The 19,363-nt window shown below is 36.2% G+C and overlaps 1 protein-coding gene across 5 annotated transcripts in view; it reads right to left on the bottom strand.

The window, feature by feature from the left end:
• CCSER1 (coiled-coil serine rich protein 1) overlaps positions 1–19,363 on the bottom strand; it is a 1,404,567-nt gene that overhangs the window by 795,240 nt on the left and 589,964 nt on the right. The window lies entirely within an intron of this gene.

Below are 19,363 nucleotides of genomic sequence, written 5' to 3'. Positions count from 1 at the left end.
TCAGTCGTGTCTGACCCTGCGTCTCCATGGACTGTAGCCCACCAGGCTCCTCTGTCCGTGGGGCTCTCCAGGCAAGAATACTGGAGTGGGTTGCCATGCCCTCTTCCAGGGGATCTCCCCAACCCAGGGATCGAACCCAGGTGTCCCACACTGCAGATGGATTTTTTTACCATATGAGCCACCAGGGAAGCAGCTCAGCTAGTAAAGTAAAATTGGTCATTGAAAACCAAATTATTATTGTAAAATGAAACTTTTTTTTATTTAGAAATGGTTATCTAAGAAATTAATCAAGTGATCACTTTTCAATTTGCATTTCAAGTGTATTTTATTAAATATGAAAATCATCTTTTATGTTAGGATGGTATCCAGTATTACACTTAACTTATATTCTTACATTTTTTTGATTGTTAACCTACACCTATAATGGTTCACTATGGTGCTATTTCAACACTTTTCAGGCTGATTTTCAAATAGGTGTCACTCTATTTTCCTTTTATGGATATTTAAATCATCATATCCAGTTTTTAATTTATCATGAAAAGCACATCTGCCATTAATTTACAACTATTAAAATGAATAAATATGAAATTTTTAAAATTCCCACATCCATAGCTCTTGACAAACTTTCTTATATTTAACTAAACAAACTTTAAGGACAAGATTTACACAAATATTAGAAAATTATTGGAATGTTGCTAATGCTGTTCTTCTAGTCCTTCAAAAACATGCAATCAATTAAAACTTTTGGATTAGAGGCTTGTCATCATTTTTCCTAAAAGCAATAGAAAGATACTGATAACAGGTAGCAACAGAAGTTATTTTACTATGCTTTTAACTCATTCTCTCAGAGGAATTATTTCATTGAAGTAGATAAGCAAACAAAACACTGGGGAAAAAATGCACCCTACATTTTTTTAGCTCCATTTCTAAATACAGACGAACACAAATAGAGAAAAAACTTACAGTAAAGATTAAAACAAAACATGATTAACCTTGAGATAAGGGAACAAGTAGACAAATTTGGCTGACAAATTCCAACAAAAGAACACAAAGAGTAGATGATGCGGATGCTCTTTTATTCAAAGATCATTTTCAATTCATTTGACTCAGGTATACAATAAACTTAAACACTAAATATTCATTAAAGTAGGATTACTTCTGACTATCAAGTTCAGAAAAAAAATGGATATGAACTATAAAGATAAGAACCAAGATACTCAGTATATTTTTTTTTTACATAACATGTACTTTCTTTAGAAATTGACATAAGCCTGAACATTGAGTTACAGTATTTAAAGGAGGAAATTAGATAAAAACTGAACAACAATCTACTAAAGGAAACAGGAAAATACATGCACCAGATAACTGAGGTGAGTTAGTTACTAATTTCTAAATATATTCAGAGCTTCTTGGCCATTTATTAGCACAAAATCAGGAAATATTCTGGACTGATGACTTCCACTATTTGATCATATGATGTAATGGAGAAACAAGGAGGTTTATTAGGAATTAACTTACTGCAGAATTCTAACATAAGAAATGAGTGAAACATTTTTGCAGAAACAGAAAAACAAAATTCAAGCTGTTTTTCTAACATTAGCTTTTTCATGACAAATTAAGCAAGTGATAGAACACAGTTCATATGTAGTTGAATTATCTGCTATTTTCCTAAAAGTACTGATATTTTACATAGCATAAGAAAGTATTATGTCTTTAAAAATCAGGTATTCAGGAGACAGAGACGACATTCAGCTCTGAAAATCTGAAAGCCTGAATCAGATTAAGCGTTTTTTAACATTTGTAAGAAGACGAGCTGAAAATAAAGCTTCATGTTTAACTTCTTTTAGGGTTAAAGTCTCCCACAACTTCCCAGAAATAAATGTGTCATTCTAAGTACTATGGAAAGCAGACTCTAAAATGTGCATCATGTAACCTTGATTATTTGAATGTCATTCTTAGAGAAAACTTTGTTTTAGCTTTAACTTTCAAATTCATCTTACAGTGTGACACTTTAATTCTATTGCTCTTAGGAAATCTTGAGGAAAATGTGTTTTAAAAGCACATCAATCTTATATGACAGCATCTAATAAACTGCACTTAATTATCAAGTTGAGAAACACACAACAAAAGATAAGATAAAAATATCTTCAATTTCAGTTTGCTTTCCCATTTGTGTTTCAGTGATCTGTAATATAGGTGGCATTCCAATCTATTCATCCTTTAGATAAAATACTGTAGTAAATCCTTCAGATATCTCTTATCCATACCTCATATTTTACTTAATTTACCCTTTCATTCAATGACAGCAATACCAATGCAACTCTATATCTAAATACAAATTAATAAAATACTCTCAAGTTATATTTGATGTTTTAAATCCTCAGTTTCAATATATCCTGGTAACAACTCTTGACTACCAACCTAGTACTTACTCTATCAACACTGATGTCAGAATTACTAGAAGTTACTGTTGGGGAAAAAAAAAGTATACAAAGTTACACTTAATTTTTAAAAAATGAGAAAGTGAATAGCATTTGTAAATCACAATAGGCAGTCTTTTCCCAATAAATAATGAGCAACAAAGGAATTATTTTTGTTAATAACAGTTTTTCCAGGCTAAATTTTAGATCACAAAAATCCCATAGTGTTAACATGTATTTTTACGTGCAAGTGTGCGTAGTCACTCAGTCATGTCCCACTCTTTGCCAGCCCATGGACTGTAGCCCACCAAGCTCCTCTGTCCATGGAATTTTTCAGGCACAAATACTGGAGTGGGTTGCCATTTCCACTCCAGTGAATCTTCCTGACCCAGGGATCGAACCTGCATCCTTGCGTCTCCTGTACCGGCAGGTGGATTCTTTACTACTCTGCCATCTGGGAAGTCCATTCACTATTATAAATAATGCTTAAAATGTTTGATTATAAATGTAATCACACTCAACTGTCACGGCTCAACTGTCCATGGCCAAAGTATACATTTGAGGGCTTTGGCACTCAATATATTGTCACCAAAGAAACAGTGAAAGTAAAGAATAAGGGACAGCATTAGTACTTATTAAATCAGAAAAAAAAGTGTTGAAACTTGAACATTACCTCTTCTCTTAGATTCTACTATTCTATCTACTATTGAAAAATACAAATATGAATTCATTGTAATAGATTTGAAACATACTATTCTTTCTTTTTACACAGAGAAATAAAATACTCTTAGTTGATTCTGTCACTTCTTACTATAGATCCTTTGTGTACAAAATTTGCAATCAGCCAGCCATTTGTATAATAACATACATAAAAATGAAAATTCAATTCTAAAATACTTTTCACTGATTCATAAATTAAAGAGCTACTTTTTATCCATGAAAATTACAGAATATTTTACAAGTATTAAAAATATTTTTCCAATTAAGCCATCTTTTATTTAAATATAAGATTCTACATTAATGCCGAGTGCCTGGGTCTTGCTTTCTTCTAACAAGGGAACCAGGGCTCCTTGGAGAAGTAGGGGATTCCTGGGATGAGGCAAGGAATGAACAACTTGTGTTGGAAAGTGCTCAAAAGATAAAAGAAAGGAGTGCGCCAAAGAGATAAATGAGCCAACACGAGAGAGCACACAAATGCCAAAGCTGGAACAATTTGAGCAACAATGTAAACAGCATAGTAATAGATTATAATCAAAACAAAAAGGCATGACTTTATATATAAATAAATGAATACATAAACAATTGGGGAAAAGAGATGAATCCTTCTTACAGAAATAGTCCAAATAATTTATACAGATACTCCCCCTCTTCAAGAAAGCCAGCTTCAGGCTGTGCTTAGAGACTTATTTCCAAAGAGAAGAGAATGAAAAAGGGAAAAGGTAACCTTTCGATGGAGAAACATGGTAAACACTAGCTCAACCAAGTTCTCCAGGTTAGCATCCTGTAGAGAGCCTATAGATAGCATGATACAATGTGATGTAAGTGAAAGAAAGTGAAGTCACTCAGTCATGTTTGACTCTGAGACCTCATGGACTGTAGCCTGCCAGGATCCTCTATCTGTGGGATTTTCCAGGCAAGAACACTGGAGTGGGTTGCCATTTCCTTCTCCAGGGGATCTTCCCAAGGAGTACTTTACCTCTGCGATCTTCCTCTCCAATGATATCAGTCTAACCATGAGAAAAACACTGTACAAACTCAAACTGAGAAACATTCTGCAAAAATCTGACCAGAGTCAGGGTTACCACAGTCAAGGAAAGATTAAGAACTATTACAGATTATGTTGCTATGGAGACATGATGATTAAATGCAAGGAAGCAGCTTGGATTAAACCCTCAAACAGCAAAAAGGACATTAGGGAAAACTGGTGATAGCTGAATAAATACAGAATTTAGTTAATAGTAATGTATCAATATTGGTTCTTTGTTGTGATAAAGAGATTCTTCTAAGGGAGAATGATGACAATAGAAGAAACTGGATGAGGGGTATATGAGAGTTCTCTACTCTCATCTGAAGAGCTTTTCTTCAGATGAGCTTTTCTACTCATCTGAAAGTATTTTGAAATTTAAAAAAATTATTTAAAATATTCTTCATTAGCAATATAATCAGGCTTTTCAAGGTTATAATACATATTCTGTCATTATATTTCATCAAGGCTGTTCTTTCATAAAAATAAATTGTGACAGACAATTTTATTGGGATGCATAACCTCTTCACCAAATAATCTTTAATTTTCTATGAAGATCTCACCAAAAAGCTGATGCTAAATTATTTTGAATGCTTTCATGTTCCATATGGGATGTGGAAGGAAAGCTTCAGCCATGTAAGATGATCTATTTGTTTGGGTACTCTTAAGGTGCTTGGTAGAGTGAATTTGCATTATTAATATTTACCAAAGGCCTTCATTCTATAGTGCAAATCCATTAATTAAATCTCCTCTGAAAGCATAATTAATGGATTTGTCCTATGGAATTAAAATTATTTATAAGTATTTCTTGAAGTGAAACATGATCAATTTGGCTCAAATCTGTTGAGTACATAAACAGATTTCAGTGTAAGTGGAATATTTTAATTTTTAAGCTATTAGGGTAAAAATATGTTATACAGGGTATACAGTAATTTTTTCTTTGCCTAATAAAATTAAATGGTCACCTAAATGTATCTTTTTATTTTTAACTGGAGGATAATTGCTTTACAAAGTTGTGCTGGTTTCTGCCATACAATGCAAATCAGCCATAAGGGTGTGTATATATATACCTGTGTATATATATACACATATAAATATCCCCTCCTTTCTGAGCCTCCCTCCCTTCTCTACTCCTATCCACCTCTCTAGGTTGTCACAGAGCGCCAGAGCGCCAGATTGGTATCCTGTTACATAGTAGCTTCCCACTAGCTATCTGTTTTACACCTGGTGATGCATATGTTTCAATGCTATTCTCTCAATTTGTCCTGTCTTCTCTTTTCCCCACTGTGTCCACAAATATTATGTTTTAATATTCAATGGTGTTATTAGTAATAAAGCACATAGGATAATTCAGATCTCTGTAGTTTTAATGGGAAACTTTTCTTGAAAATGTTTTCCTTTTATTAGACGTGCCAATTTTCTATGAAAATTTATTTATTCACCCAGCCATTCAATAACAATTGAGTATGCTACGTTTCTCTGTCCTTAGATTTTACGTTTTGCCATCATTTTACCCCCTGGATGCTGTTGTCCCAAAAAGTAAGAAAGAGAATGCAGAGTTTTAAATGTGACACAGACAGTCTTTATATATTAGTGCATAGACCTGAACATACTAATCCTTCATCAAGTATCCCTCGTCAAGTGTATCCTCATATGGCAATGAGCCAGCAGCCCTGGGCTCCTCCAATTCAGGATTCTGACCCCTGAATTTCAGGCTTAACTGTGAGGAAACAGGTTAGTCATGGTGAAGCTGATTCTACTCATTTCAGTCCTAAAGTAGTGTCTACTCCATGCTTACTTGCTTATTGTTTTGGCAGTAACTCAAAATGAGAGCAACAATAGACTTAGTTTAATATCTAAATCAGGACCAACTCTGGACTTAGACTAAGTTCAGCAAGCTTGCCAAGCTTTGTCATATCTTTTATAATCCTGTTTTCCCTTGGTGGAACCACAGTCTTTTTTTTTTTCTTTTTCATATCTTTGTGTAATTGATGTCCGAAGTTTATGCTCCCCCAACATCCACTCCAGTTACTATGTTAACAACATTTGAATTTTCCTTTGGGTAGTTATTTCTCCTAAACTCCCAATCCATTGTTTTGAGTGAAGAAAGAAAAGTAAAAGTGAAAATCACTCATTCGTGTCTGACTCTGCAACCCCATGGACTATACAGTCCATGGAATTCTCCAGGCCAGAACACTGGAGTGGGTAGCTGTTCCCTTCTCCAGGGGATCTTCCCACCCAGGGATTGAACCCAGGTCTCCTGCATTGCAGGTAGATTCTTTACCAGTTGAGCCACCATGGAAGTCCTACTTGTATTGAGTAGTGTTGATCCAATAGCCTCAAAATAGGCATGGACATATAACCAAGGACTACCAAACCATTCTTGTTGAACGCAAAAAGCACAAAATCCAAATTATTTAAAGTAGACCAAATCTGAGAATTGTGTTGAAATTTTGAGAAAGAGATATTTTCATTTGCCAATGCTGCTAAGGTCATAGAGTACGTTTCTATCTGAATTGACAGAGGCCATCTAGTAGAGGAGACATCCCTAGAAATGAATCCAATGGAGAGACTATCAAGAAATAGAGAGAAAGGAGCTGAGTCCTAAGGATATATTTGACATACTGATAAATCAGGGCTGTGTGAAAAAATCATTTTCACGAAACAGTACACCTGATATTTAGGAATCCTTTCCAATACAGGAATAAGCACTATGTTTGTGTTACAGAATCTAAAATTGCAAATTGTAGAATCTAAAATGGGAATTGGCTAACAGAAGTAGAAAGCCACGATATTATTCTATTTTGTCTTGAGAATAGAAACAACATTTACGTGGTAATAAAATAATTTATTAATTACTTTCTAAATTTGGGGGGACTCACATATTTTTTAATTTGGAGATTCATGAGATCTGGTTAAAAAATTCTTGGATATAAGAATACATTTATTTATTCTCATATATATATATATATATATATTATGTGCTTAGTCACTCAGTCGTGTCCGACTCTTTGTCACCCCATGGACTGTAGCCTGCCAGGATTCTTTGTCCATGGGGATTCTCCAGACAAAACTACTGGAGTGGGTTGCCATGCCCTCCTCCAGGGAATCTTCCCAACCCAGTGATCAAACCCAGGTCTCCGGCATTGCAGGTGGATTCTTAAGTGTCTGAGCCACCAGGGAAGTCCCATATGTATGTATGTAAATATATGTATTTATAAATTATATATATATGTATGTAAATCATATATATATATATAATGTGAATTGAAGACTTTTAGCTAGAAAACACATTCACATAGTCCAAAATTCAAAAAGCATAACATTTTTTTCCAGGAAAAGATTTATCTTCCACTCCTAGTCTTCAGCCATCCAAAGCCCACTAATCTTACCAATTTATTACATAACCTTCTACAGATGTTATATGTATATACTAGAAACACATACATACCTGTACATCTCTATCTATCTATCTATATACACACACAGGGTAGGTTTTCTGTTCATCTATACATATAGGATAACATGTTATAATACTGTTTTCCAGCTTGCCTTCTTAAAACTACCATGTATTTGTATATAATGAGTTCCCTCATTCTTTTGTGTGGTTACACAGTATTTCATTTTATGGCTATATCATAATAAAGTTCACCAGTGCTATATTATCACTCTTTCACTATTACAAACAGAAATGAAATTAATAATCTTACACTATATGCATATGTACATATAAGATAATTTTGAGTACGCAGAATTACTGGCCTAAAAAGAGATACTCAATTATAATTTTGAATTATGCTACCAAATTTTCCTGTGTGGAAATTCCGTTCACACACCCACTTAAAAGTGAGTATCTCCACTGTCCGATCATGCATTCTCTACTTCAAAATGCCTTTAGTACAGATCCACAAGCTAAACAAAAGTTCTGCTTGAAGTTCACCTTCTTAAACTCACAGAGATTTTTAAAATTTCTTTCTGCCTGGTATCAATAATTGAATAGCTGAGAGGAACAATATCCCAATAAATGCGTGGCTCAGTATTGAGTTAGCTTTGTTCTTAGCCCTACTCTGATGCTGTGATCAATTCCAATTACTAATCTCATTATTTGTTTTGTCACTAAATCAAACCTGTATCAAGGTTGTGATCAAACCCCAAACTAACCTAAATTACTGGACTATATCAGAGATATAAGCTAGCTCATTCAAAGGAGAAATTAGGACTTGGTACTTAGTTTGGATGTTTTAGAAATGAAATTATATTAACTCAAATAGGGACAAGTAATCATTCATATGATTCAGAATAATAAAATAGAGACTGTATTTAATCAGATATTGGCCAACATATCAACTAACAATGAAAACTAAACTTTACTAAGAACTAATAGTAGCAACTATTTGAGTTCTTTCTTTTTGGTAAAGAGAACCATTCAGAAACCACATTATAGAGCAGAAGATTCATTGTTTAGTATAAAGTTAGAAAAAAAAGTAGTAATTAGATTCTCTCAAAGTATCCTGTACATCAAGCTCTGGTGTATGTACAAAGACGCATAAATCTTTTACAAATCAAGCACTTTCTCCTTTGAACAGTGCTAGATTGCCACCACAGTGACAAAACCCATATCCTCTCATTCATTTAAAATAATTTAAAAATCAACTACCAAAAGCATAATGACTTCATTCCAGATACACTACAACATAATTTAAGACAGAAATATCTAATCTTATTAACAATATAGTTTTTAAACCAGGCTATTTATGTTGATGGTGGCATTGGTGACCTCAACAATGACTAAGCTTATTTTGCTTCAGTTTTAGGAAACTGCAGTTTCAACTCATGTATCCCAATTACAGAAATGCATGATATTTGAACTCTAAAGCTCGCATGTCATTTCCCCCAAATTACTGTACACATATTCAAAAACTGCATTTCTGTTTTTATCCACTATTTCTCCCAAGGAAAGAAATTCTGTCCCTGATCCTAATCTCTAAGGCTGATTCAAACCAACTAGTGCTGGATCTCCTTATGTCTTGAATCTCCACTATCCCTCCATCTGTTTATTGTCCTGAACATTCTTGGTACGGTCTGCTGCTGCCACAAAGTGAAATTTTGGTCTTATTTCATTAACAGCATTTAATAAGTAGCACTAATAAGAAAGCCTCTCTCAGTGATCAGTGCAAGGAAATAGAGGAAAACAACAGAATGGGAAAAAATATCAAGAAAATTAGAGATACCAAGGGAACACTTCATGCAAAGATGGGCACAATAAAGGACAGAAATGATATGGACGTAACAGAGACAGAAGATATTAAGAAGAGGTGGCAAGAACACACAGAAGAAATGTACAAAAAAGATCTTCATGATCCAGATAACCATGATGGTGTGATCACTCACCTACAGCCAGACATCCTGGAATGTGAAGTCAAGTGGATCTTAGGAAGCATCACTATGAACAAAGCTAGTAGATATGCTGGAATCCAGATGAGCTATTTCAAATCCTAAAAGATGATGCTGTGAAAGTGCTGCACTCCATATGCCAGCAAATTTGGAAAACTTAGCAGTGGCCACAGGACTGGAAAAGATGAGTTTTCATTCCAATCCCAAAGAAAGGCAATGCCAAAGAATGCTCAAACTCCCACACTATTGCACTCATCTCACACGCTAGTCAAGTAATGCTCAAAATTATCCAAGTCATTCTTCAGCAATACATGAACTGTGAACTTCCAGATGTTCAAGCTGATGTTAGAAAAGGCAGAGGAACCAGAGATCAAACTGCCAACATCTGATGGATCATAGAAAAAGCAAGATAATTCCAGAAAAACATTTATTTCTGCTTTATTGACTATGCCAAAGTCTTTGACTGTGTAGATCACAATAAACTGTGGAAAATTCTTCAAGAGATAGGAATATAAGACCACCTGACCTGCCTCTTGAGAAATCTGTATCAAGTCAGGAACAACAGTTAGAGCAGACTGGTTCCAAATAGGAAAAGGAGCACGTCAAGGCTGTATATTGTCACCCTGCCTATTTAACTTATATGCAGAGTACATCATGAGAAACGCTGGGCTGGATGAAGCACAAGCTGGAACCAAGATTGTCAGGAGAAATACCAATAACCTCAGATATGCAGATGACACCACCCTTATGGCAGAAAGTGAAGAAGAACTAAAGAGCCTCTTGATGAAAGTGAAAGAGGAGAGTGAAGAAGTTGGCTTAAAGCTCAACATTCAGAAAGCTAAGATCATGGCATCCGGTCTCATTACTTCATGGGAAATAGACGGGGAAACAGTGGAAACAGTGCCTGACTTTATTGTTGGGGGCTCCAGAATCACTGAAGATGGTGATTGAAGGTATGAAATAAAAGACATTTACTCCTTGGAAGGAAAGTTATGACCAACCTAGACTGCATATTAAAAATCATAGACATTACTTTTCCAACAAAGGTCCACGTAGTTAAGACTATGTTTTTTCCAGTAGTCACGTATGGATGTGAGAGTTGGACTATAAAGAAAGCTGAGCACCAAAGAACTGATGCTTTTGCACTGTGGTGTTGGAGAAGACTCGTGAGAGTTCCGTGGACTGCAAGGAGGTCCAACCAGTCCATCCTAAAGATCAGTCCGGGGTGTTCATCGGAAGGACTGATGTTGAAGCTGAAACTCCAATACTTTGGTCACCTGATGCAAAGAACTGACTCGCTTGAAAAAAACTTGATGCTGGGAAAGATTCAAGGTGGGAGGAGAAGGGGACAACAGAGGATTATGCAGTTGAATGGCTTCACCGACTCAATGGACATGAGTTTTAGTAAACTCCGGGAGTTGGTGATGGACAGGGAGGCCTGGCATGCTGAGGTCCATGGGTTCACAAAGAGTTGGGCACGACTGAGCCACAGAACTGAACTGAACTGAGAATCTACCACAAACCAGATTTGTGATGTATGTTCAGTAAAAGTCCCTTCCTCAGATTACCTTAAATTCATTAGAGGAGATAAGCCATTGTGCAAAGTAAAAACTGGAAAAAAGGAATTCATAAGTAAGCAGATACAGAAGCAAACAAACAAATAAAAATCCAACTATCTAAGATAATCACTGATTAATATGTATGTTCCTTTCAGTCTTTTTCTGTGAGATGCAACTGATTGGAATTAATGTACATTATGTATTCTAAATTTTGCCGAAAACTACATTTTTAGGATTTTTCTTGTATCAAATATTTTTCTTCAATGTACTTTATGATGAATAAATAAAACACTATCACATAAGTATATTTTATACATGCCAAGCTCCTAATTTTTGACATTTTTGCATTTTCATTTTTCCTTTACAGTTAATGCTGTGATGATAGTCTTAAAACAAATCTTTGGTTATTTCTTCTAATAAGTTTACAGAATTGTAAAGTCACAGTTAAATAACATGCATATAATTGGCTAACTTCACATGTATTGTCAAATTTTCCTTCAAGGCTAAATGTACTAATTTTTCACCTACTTGAGAAGTTTGAGAGTTCTAAATTTATTGTACTTTCTATAAGTGAAAGTCACTCAGCCATGTCCAGCTCTTTACGACCACATGCATTATTCAGTCCATGGTATTCTGCAGGGAAGAGTAAGGGAGTGGGCAGCCTTTCCCTTCTCCAGGGGATCCTCCCAACCCAGGATTCAAAACCAGGTCTCCTTCATTGCAGGCAGATTCTTTACCAGCTGTGCCATAAGGGAAGCCCAAGAATACCAAAGTGGGTAGCCTATCCACTCCAGCAGACCTTCCCGACCCAGGAATTGAACCGGTGTCTCCTGCATTGCAGGCAGATTCTTTACCAACTGAGCTATCAGGGGCTATAGGCATCAAGAAAAATACTAGGTTATTTACTAATACCTGTGACTTAACTAATTGGTTAAGTATGGGAGGAGTATATCCTTAAATTTCATTCAAATAAACTTTAAATATATGAAAGTGCTAAATATAAAGACAATGCAAAAGAACCTTAAAGAAAATACAGGTAAACATCTCTCAGTTATAGAATATAAACATTAATAAACCATAAAGTCAAATATCTGTGTCTATGCTTAATTTTCTATATTTAAAGAAAGCAAAGTTATAAGGCAAATGAAATATTAGAATTGTTGAAATTTGTAGGGAACGCTTATTCCTCATTCCTGATGTTTCCTTTCATGTAGAAGGAGCTTTAGTAGTGTTATACTCTCAGCTTCTCTGCCTAGCAAAGAAGCATCACTTTTCTGGCTGCTAAATTTGGGATGGATGAACTTCGTGTGCTTGGCTCGGCTCATTCCTCCTTCTTTTGCTAGCTGGATCACATGCAGAGAACATGTGTTCTGTTCAACAGCTCTGCAGTAGGCTCTTTAACTGCTAAATTCTGAGTAGAGCTTTAAGCCTCAGATCCTAAGAGTTTTATCCTGAAAGGTTGTCTGCAGCTTATGGAGACTTTCCCCAGGGGCAGGAGTTATTTTTACATTGTTATGAGTCTTAAGTGATAGTTTTTGGGATGAATGGACCTCAACAAAGCCTCTGGGTGCCAGAAACATCAGAAAGACAATGGCCTTGAATAGACTTGGTCAAAACACCGATACCAGGCCCTCAGGACCTGCTGGTTGACTCTGAGCTATACAGAGCAGCTTTTCATGAGCAGATTTGGCTGGTATAGTGTTGAACCAGAAGAAAAGAGTGCCTTTCCATTCTCGGACTTCTTCCATTTGGGTAGGAGAATGTTAGCAGCTTTGAAATTAAAAGCTGAATTCTGTGTTTGCTATAGCATGCTAGTAAGCTTCTAGCTTTACATTCTGCATGCCAGGCCTAGCACTTAAAACTTGACATACTGCATAATGTAACAGGCTTCTAGAATAGCTTCCAATGATCCCTGCTTGCTTGCATTTGCACTGTTGTATAATTCTCTCCCCTCGAGTGTGGGTTGGATTTGGTAACTCAGCAAATGTGGCAATGCCAGGTTAAAAGAGATTGCATAAAGGCAAGCAAAGAAGGTGCAAGACTGCTTGAAAGGTGATTGTAACATGTTAAGAACTTATGGTGGTTGGGACAAGGTTTCATCTGTACAGATGGTGAAAACTGATTGAAGAGTATATATATATTGAAGGTAGAATGACAGAATTTCCTGATTGTTTGGATATGGGCTAGAGAGAAATAGAGGAGACAAGGTTGATTTTTAAGGTTGGGCCTAAATCAGTGTAAGGATTAAGTAGGAATTTACAGGCATAGGAAATATTGCAGGAGTAACACATTTGAAGTGAAATATATATATATACATATATGTGTATATATATATATATCCAACAGTTTAGCTTGTTCAAGTTAAGTCTGAAATTTCAGTCAGATATGGGAGTGGAAATGTCAGGTAAGCACTTGGATACATTTCCTAAGATAGGATGGAGAAGAAGATTATGAAAAAAATCAGTTCAAGGAGCTGAAAGGTGAGGGAACAATTTGGATAAATACAAAATATTTCAGGAGCAATATTGGAAGTCATGAAAATGAGTAAGGATCTATAATCCTTAAAGACTAGGGGAAGTATATGATGGGGGTCTAATGAAGACTACAATGAAGAGGGGTAAAAAGCAGAATCGTCTGATGGGCTTCAAGCTTTGAACGAAATGTTATTAGTGAAGCAGGAAAGATGCTGGTCAGAAAACTATGAAGAGGAACAAGAAAGACAGCTGCTTTTTCTTTGGACTCCATACCATCAGGATGTGATCATGAAAATGACCACCACATAGCTTATGTTACCTGGAAACCAAAATGGCCTCACCTAAATTATTCTTTCACTATCCTTCTCAAAGAAGACAAGAAGTTTTGCATCTTCCTGTAGCCAATACATGTAGAAGCAACTTAACCAATTTACAACAAAGGAAAACCAAAAAAAAAAAAAAAAGTAATGAGCAGAATAAACATATCTACTTCAACTTTATACCCACTGTCAATTTTGCTTTGAAAATTTCAGCTATATTTATATTGTAATCTTTATGAAGATCACACAATTTACCTCTGTTTTCACACTTTCTAAATGCCATCAAATTATCAAGAAACCTTGTAGTATTCACCAATATCTGTCCATTCCTGATAGCTAAATCCTGATCACTGATGCGTCAGTTCCACTACTACGCACCAATCACAATTACGGGAAGCTTCTGGTTTTCATTTATTTTCAAAGAATTTAATTCAAAACATGAAAAAGACAATTTTGAGGTGGGACATGTGATGGTGTGAAGCAGTCACCTTGCCAGGGCACCCTCTAATTATTTTCATCTCTTCCTGGAAGCATGAATAGGCCATCAAAGTAGCCTAAAAAATGTTTCAAACTGATATTGTTGCAGGGAGGAAGCCAAGTCTGACTCCATGTTGGAAACTGTTTCTTTGAATTCCTTTTTTGCTTTTATTATTATAATCATACTTAATAGCTTGCCTCAGAGGACCCTGCCCCTCTGCCTGACTATAAACTAAAGTGCCTTTGTTCAACTCCTAGAGAGATAATCTGACCATGCCCACCTGTGAATAAAAGAAATTAACACACCCCTTCCAAAGGATGACCATTCCTTTGGAGATGTTTTGCAAGACTGAAGACCCTTTCACTTTACCTCCCCACTGCCTCTCGTTTTCTATTCTGCCTTTTTACTTTAGTTCCTCATTGCTTCTTTCTCTCTGATCTTTAAAAGAAACTAGCACCCAGACCTGAAGAAGATGGTTATTTTGATGTACTAGCCTGCCATCTTCTTGGTCTGCCAGCTCCCCAATTAAAAGTCTCTTCCTTGCCTCAACACCTCATTTTTCAGATTCATTGGCTTATTGTGTGGTGAACAGGGCGAGTCTGGACTAAATAACAATATCTTCTGAACAGTCAGTAGCCACAGAAAGAAACATTATCTTAATGTAAGCAGAATCTCTGGTACATACAGCTTCCATTGATCCTTCTAGAATTTTTCCTATTTGGGAAAAGATTCACCCTCAGCACAAGAAGAGTGATCATAAAGAAGGCTGAGCACCAAAGAATTGATGCTTTTGAACTGTGCTGTTGCAGAAGACTCTTGAGAGTCCCTTGGACTGCAAGGAAATCAAACCAGTCCATCCTAAAGGAAATCAACCCTGAATATTCATTGGAAGGACTGGTGCTGAAGCTGAAGCTCTGACACTCTGGCCACCTGCTGTGAAGAGCTGACTCATTAGAAAAGACCCTGACACTGGGAAAGATTGAAGGCAGGAGGAGAAGGGGACGACAGAGGAGGAGATGGTTGTTTGGCATCACTGACTCAATGGACATGAGTTTGAGCAAGCTCCAGGAGATGGTGAAGAACAGGGAAGCCTGGTGTGCTGCAACCCATGGGGTCACAAAGAGTTGGACACACTGAGTGACAGAACAACACCACCTGTCAGTCCTAAATCAGTAAGTCGTTTTCCTCCCAAAACTTCCCGAATTCACATTCATTTATATGATAGTTCTTTCACATTGATAGTTTGAATATGGCCACAGGGAATGATTATTTTACACCACAGAAATTGGCAAATGTTATAAATTAAGGCATTTTTATTCGGAGAGCTGATTATTTACCATTGACCTTCACAGAACTGCACATATTCAACATGCAGACACACACTGCATACAGTTAGCTACACAAGACCTCAAAAGAGACTAGATGAAGCTTCACTTCCATTTATTTGTTTGATTTCTTCACTTTCTAGAAGGAAACAATCACAAAATACAAGAATGGGGCTTGTTTTGCAAAATTTCATTTCCTGTGCTTTCCTCTCTTATTGGAGTGAAAACCTATTTGATATATTAAAATCCTTGCCTGTACTATTATATATTAGGAGGTGCCCCCAACTCAGTCCCCCCCACTTGCCAATTCTTCCCACACTCTAACATCAAATTGATCTTTCTGAAACACGGTTTTTCATGTGTCCCCTTTTCCAAAAGACAGCATTTCACTTAGGCCATGAATGAATTCCATGCAGGCCCTTCTGACTGAGAACAATCTTCTTTTAATTCCCTCACCTTTACTTACCTAAGTGAGTCCAACTCTCAAGAAAAATTATTATACTTTTTTTACAACAATCCTTTTTAAACATAATTCCCATCCTGACACTTAACTTGCTTACCTTAATTAAGATGTCTCCCCCTAAACATTTGGAAATCCCCTTCTCCTCTATCATCAAACACTCATTTGCATTAGAAATTAAGCTCAAATATCCACTCCCTCAAGAAAACTTCTCTAATGCCTTCAGAAGTAAGCAATGCTGCAAATATCTAAACTTCTGTACTGTATTATTTGTACTTCTTCGGGGATCTTAAAATATTTTAATTTACCACATTGGGGATGTGTGTGTACATATCTCTTTTCCTGTCAGATTTCACAGTCCCTGTGGAAGTGTATTCTTACACATGTACTCCTCTGAGTACAGAGGAAAAAGGCTTTCATATAGCAGATATCAGAAAACAAAAACCCGTAATCAATTTTATACTCCTTTATAAAAAGCTCTTTTAGCTTGCCTCATTTGCCACTAATATTGAGAATCATTAGGTTAAATGATCCCAAAGGAAAAGAAATAAAGAAGGCAAAGTGGTTGTCTGAGGAGGCTTTACATATAGGAAAGAATAGAAGGGAAAAGCAAGGGAGAAGGGGAAAGATATGCCCAACTGAATGCAGAGTTCCAGAGAATAGCAAGTAGACATAAGAAGGCCTTCTTAAAAGAACACTGCAAAGAAGTAGAGGAAAACAACAGAATGGGAAAGACTAGAGGATATCAAGGGAATATTTCATGCAAGGATGAGCAAAATAAAGAACAGAAACATTAAGGCCCTAACAGAAGCAGAGACATTAAAAACAGCTGGCAAGAATACACAGAAGAACTATACAAAAAAGGTCTTAATGACCCAGATAACCACGATGGTGTGTTCACTCACCTAGAGCCAGATATATACTGGAGTCTGAAGTCAACCGGACATTAGGAAGCATTATTGCAAACAAGGTTATTAGTGGTAACAGAATTCCAGCTGAGCTATATAACATTCTAAAAGATGATGCTATGAAAGTGTTGCACTCAATATTCAAGCAAATTTGGAAAACAGCAGTGACCACAGAATTGGAAAGGCCAGTTTTCATTCTAATACCCAAAACAAGCAGTGCCAAAGAATGTACAAACTACCATAAAATTGTGCTCATTTTGCATGCTAGTAAGATTATGCTCAAAATCCTTCAAGCTAGGTTTCAAAAGTACGTGAACTGAGAACTTCCAGATGTACAAGCTACAATTATAAAGGGCAGAGGAACTAGAAATTGAATTGCCAACACCCCTTGGATCATAGTGAAAGCAAGGAAATACCAGAAGAACATCTACTTCTAGTTCATGGACTATGTGAAAGCCTTTGACTCTGTGGATCACAACAACTGTAGACAATTCTTAAAGAGATGGTGATACCAGACCAGCCACCTGCCTCCTGAGAAACCTGTATGCAAGTTAAGAAGTAACCCACAAGTTAGGACCTTATATGGAACAATGGACTGGTTCAAAATTGGGAAAGGGGTATGAAAAGACTGTACATTGTCACCCTGTTCATTTAACTTATATGCAGAGTATATGATGTGAAATGCTGGGCTGGGTGAAGCACAAGCTGGAATCAAGGTTAGCAGGAGAAATATCAACAAGCTCAGATATACAGATGAGGCCACTCTAACAGCAGAAAGTGAAGAGGAACTAAAAAGCCTCTTGATGAGGATGAATGAGGAGAGTGAAAAAGCTGGCTTAAAACTCAACATTCAAAAAACTAAGATCATGGCATCTGGTCCCACCTCTTCATGGCAAATAGATGGGGAAACAGTGGAAGCAGTTACAGCTTTTATTTTCTTGGGCTTCAAAATCATTCAGGATGGTGACTGCAGTCATGAAATTAAAAAGTGCTTGCTCCTTGGAAGGAAAGCTATAACAAACCTAGACAGCATATTAAAAAGCAGAAACATCACTTTGCCAACAAATGTCTGTATAGTCAAAGCTATGGTTTTTCCAGTAGTCATGTATGGATGTGAGAGTTGGATCATAAAGAAAGGCTGACAACCGAAGAACTGATACTTTTTAATTGTGGTGCTGGAGAAGACACTTGAGAGTTCCTTAGACTGCAAGGAGATCCAACCAGTCAATCCTAAAAAAAACCAATCCTGAATATTCACTGGAGGGACTGATCCTGAAGTTCCAATACTTTGGCGGTATGATGAGAAGAGCTGACTCAATGGAAAAGACTCTGATGCTGGCAACAATTCAAGGCAAAAGGAGATGGTAAGATAGCATCACTGACTCAATGGACATGAATCTGAATAAACTCTGGGAGATAGTGAAGGACAGGGAAGCCTGGTGTGCTATAGTCCATGGGGTCTCAAAGAGTTGGACAGGACTTAGCGACCAAACAACAACAACAACAAAGAGTAAAGTAATAAAGAGCAATTTTTTTATTCATTTCTGCTCCAAGTTCTAGGGTTCTCAAACAATACTATATACAGTGAAAATCTGCAAAAAAAGAAAAAAAGAAAGAAAGAAAAGAAATGTTATCACTGAATTTCTACAGATCAAATATTTAAGAATTAATTCTTTATAATAGTTCATTTTATTAGAGGTAATTTTAAAATTTCTTTAGTCTCACAAGTCACAAAATTTCTCATTTATGCTAGATCTTTATTTATAATTCATGAAACATATCAAGTTCACATTTTCTGAGACTTTTATTCAAAGCCTCAACTTTAACATTTTAGCTTTTATAGATCTTTTGTGTCCTAATGGTTACCAAAATGTACAGAGATCAAAAATTCTGGATTAGCAAAAAAAGAAGGCAAAAAAACCCAAACATTTTTGCCAATTCTGGCCTTCTCCTTACATTCCTTTGAAAGCAAAAGAAGGCAACATTAGTAAAGAATACATTATATTGGTAGATCGTAGGTCATTGGCATTCAGATTTGGTAGTGTAGTAAATGATTTCTAAACATCTTTTCTTTTCTATAAAATTTAGGGTTGTAGCCAGCTTTTTAAGAATGCAGTGTTTAAACTGGTTTCATAAATCAACCCACATACAGAAACACACATGCATGCACACACACCCACACACACAGACACTTACACAGACGTATCATGCAGTGAGGAAGTACCCAATATCCTGGCTTAATGGAGCTTTTTATACTGAAGGGAACGTTTGGCGGAGATTG

This window comes from Cervus canadensis, chromosome 19 (assembly GCF_019320065.1).
Source record: "Cervus canadensis isolate Bull #8, Minnesota chromosome 19, ASM1932006v1, whole genome shotgun sequence".
Lineage (NCBI taxonomy): Eukaryota > Metazoa > Chordata > Mammalia > Artiodactyla > Cervidae > Cervus > Cervus canadensis.
This window is presented reverse-complemented; position numbering and strand designations above follow the sequence as displayed.